The following is a 3890-nucleotide window of genomic DNA, read 5'->3' as shown; positions in this document are numbered from 1 at the left end:
AGGCTGTAGTCTCTTGTGACAGAGTGTTAACTTAGAGATTTTGCATCCGAGTCCCGAGATTACTCAGGCTGTGAGCTAACCACATGTTTAAATTGCGTTGTGTGATTGACTCACAGTGAGTTCAACTGTCAAACAGTTCTACGATTGAGTTTGATTCGATGAGATGATTCAAGTGTCAAAAACACTAAACTAATCACAGTTTAATTAAATGCTACGATGCATTTGCTGCAATTAAATCATCACTTAATCTGATTGGCTGTGTCAAATGGGATGCGACAACACAAAAGCTAATCAAGGTTTCCTTTCCTCTCCTAATCGGGAGTAAACTGGGACTGACAACATACATTTGATTTCAAAAAGAGAAAGATGTTAGAGAATTCATTCCTTTCAACCAAAAATTATTAGAATTGCACTTCTATAGTATCCTACATCAGTGCCACATTACATGATATTGGATAATTCATCGTGTGAATATGACTTTGGACTTAAAACTAAGCTATGAAGAACCTCTCCCTCACACCGACTGAGTCAAAGCTATGAAGAACCTCTCCCTCAAACCGACTGAGTCAAAGCTATGAAGAACCTCTCCCTCAAACCGACTGAGTCAAAGCTATGAAGAACCTCTCCCTCAAACCGACTGAGTCAAAGCTATGAAGAACCTCTCCCTCAAACCGACTGAGTCAAAGCTATGAAGAACCTCTCCCTCAAACCGACTGAGTCAAAGCTATGAAGAACCTCTCCCTCACACCGACTGAGTCAAAGCTATGAAGAACCTCTCCCTCACACCGACTGAGTCAAAGCTATGAAGAACCTCTCCCTCAAACCGACTGAGTCAAAGCTATGAAGAACCTCTCCCTCAAACCGACTGAGTCAAAGCTATGAAGAACCTCTCCCTCAAACCGACTGAGTCAAAGCTATGAAGAACCTCTCCCTCAATCCGACTGAGTCAAAGCTATGAAAAACCTCTCCCTCAAACCGACTGAGTCAAAGCTATGAAGAACCTCTCCCTCAAACAGGCCCAAGCTCCCAACCACTAGTCCACCAACCATCCAAGACCCCCCACAGTTCCCGAGAGCTGACCCTCAACCATCCAAAACCTCTCCCTCCATAAGCTCCCTCCCCATCCCCCAAAGTACCAACAACCAACAAAGTGAACAAAAGAGAAAAGTAAAACATAAAGAAACAAAACAACGCAAAAAACCAAAAGACACCAAGAAGAACTGAATACTTTTCAGTACATGTGTGTATGTGAATGTCCTTGTGCGTGCGCTAGTGCGTTTGAATGTGAGTGTGTGTTTATATATGTGTGCATGAGTACAAACACCTGTGCGGCATCATTCTCAGGCAAACGGGCATTGGATGTAACAGAGTTGCCCCTTAGTGTCTTTCAAACATATTTTGGGGAGGGTTTATTTTGACTTTATTTTTGACTTTTATCTTTGACTTTCACCCAGAAACTCCACTTCCACTTGTCTCCGGTTCCACATCCCCGGTTGGTTAACTCTTGAGGTTCCTTGGACCTCCACCGCACTAGGTAAATCGTCTTTCAGTTTTAAATTCTTGTTAATCTAACTGTACTGTCTAATTTACAGTAGCTATTACAGTGAAAGAATGCCACGCTATTGTTTGAGGAGAGTGCACAGTTCTGAACTTGAAAATGTATCAATAAACCAATTAGGCACATTTGGGTAGTCTTGATACAACATTATGAAGAGAAATGCAATGATTCATTGGATCAGTAAAAACTTTGCACATACAGTGCTGCCATCTAGTGGCCGAAACCTAAATTGCGCCTAACCTGGATTAGTACATTCAAATCAAAATCAAATCAAATGTATTTATATAGCCCTTCGTACATCAGCTGATATCTCAAAGTGCTGTACAGAAACCCAGCCTAAAACCCCAAACAGCAAGCAATGCAGGTGTAGAAGCACGGTGGCCAGGAAAAACTCCCTAGAAAGGCGAATACCTAGGAAGAAACCTAGAGAGGAACCAGGCTATGTGGGGTGGCCAGTCCTCTTCTGGCTGTGCCGGGTGGAGATTATAACAGAACATGGCCAAGATGTTCAAATGTTCATAAATAACCAGCATGGTCGAATAATAATAAGGCAGAACAGTTGAAACTGGAGCAGCAGCACAGTCAGGTGGAAGTTGAAACTGGAGCAGCAGCATGGCCAGGTGGACTGGGGACAGCAAGGAGTCATCATGTCAGGTAGTCCTGGGGCATGGTCCTAGGGCTCAGGTCAGTTGAAACTGGAACAGCAGCATGGCCAGGTGGACTGGGGACAGCAAGGAGTCATCATGTCAGGTAGTCCTGGGGCATGGTCCTAGGGCTCAGGTCCTCCGAGAGAGAGAAAGAAAGAGAGATGGAGAGAATTAGAGAACGCACACTTAGATTCACACAGGACACCGAATAGGACAGGAGAAGTACTCCAGATATAACAAACTGACCCCAGCCCCCCGACACATAAACTATTGCAGCATAAATACTGGAGGCTGAGACAGGAGGGGTCAGGAGACACTGTGGCCCCATCCGAGGACACCCCCGGACAGGGCCAAACAGGAAGGATATAACCCCACCCACTTTGCCAAAGCACAGCCCCCACACCACTAGAGGGATATCTTCAACCACCAACTTACCATCCTGAGACAAGGCTGAGTATAGCCCACAAAGATCTCCGCCACGGCACAACCCAAGGGGGGGCGCCAACCCAGACAGGATGACCACAACAGTGAATCAACCCACTCAGGTGACGCACCCCCTCCAGGGACGGCATGAGAGAGCCCCAGCAAGCCAGTGACTCAGCCCCTGTAATAGGGTTAGAGGCAGAGAATCCCAGTGGAAAGAGGGGAACCGGCCAGGCAGAGACAGCAAGGGCGGTTCGTTGCTCCAGAGCCTTTCCGTTCACCTTCCCACTCCTGGGCCAGACTACACTCAATCATATGACCCACTGAAGAGATGAGTCTTCAGTAAAGACTTAAAGGTTGAGACCGAGTTTGCGTCTCTGACATGGGTAGGCAGACCGTTCCATAAAAATGGAGCTCTATAGGAGAAAGCCCTGCCTCCAGCTGTTTGCTTAGAAATTCTAGGGACAATTAGGAGGCCTGCGTCTTGTGACCGTAGTGTATGTGTAGGTATGTACGGCAGGACCAAATCAGAGAGATAGGTAGGAGCAAGCCCATGTAATGCTTTGTAGGTTAGCAGTAAAACCTTGAAATCAGCCCTTGCTTTGACAGGAAGCCAGTGTAGGGAGGCTAGCACTGGAGTAATATGTTCAAATCTTTTGGTTCTAGTCAGGATTCTAGCATTCTAGCATACATTGTGGCCTTTCTCTTGCATTTTAAAGATGATGGTACAAAACAATGCATGTTTTTTCTTTGTGTTATCTTCTACCAGATCTAATGTGTTATATTCTCCTACATTACTTTCACATTCCCATCAACTTCAAAGTGTTTCCTTATAAATGGTACCAATAATATGCATATCCTGGCTTCAGGTCCTGAGCTACAGACAGTTAGATTCGGGTATATCATTTTAAGCGAAAATTGGAGGAAAAAAAAGTGACTGATCCTTAAGAGGTTTTAAAGCACCTCGTTGTGGGAACCAATTACACAATACATTACAACTGGATGTTCTGGTGCTACTCCATAAAAAAATGTTTGTTGGGGACATTTTTATTGAGGAATGTAATTGTTTTTCATGAACATTTGTGTTGTGCTAGTATTTTACTGTTTTTTATATCGTATTTGATTAGCAATTTCGCTAGTTTTGTCTCATGAAATTGTGTCTGAACGACTCCCCCTTGTGAAAAAGAATCCTGGTCTCAGTGGGGACTTCCTGCTTACAAGTAGAGGTCAAATATAATTGTTGGTGCCAGTGGTGGTAGTCT

This window comes from Oncorhynchus kisutch, linkage group LG1 (assembly GCF_002021735.2).
Source record: "Oncorhynchus kisutch isolate 150728-3 linkage group LG1, Okis_V2, whole genome shotgun sequence".
Classification (NCBI taxonomy): Eukaryota; Metazoa; Chordata; class Actinopteri; order Salmoniformes; family Salmonidae; genus Oncorhynchus; species Oncorhynchus kisutch.
The sequence above is the reverse complement of the archived record's forward strand: the minus strand, read 5'-3'. Positions refer to the sequence as shown.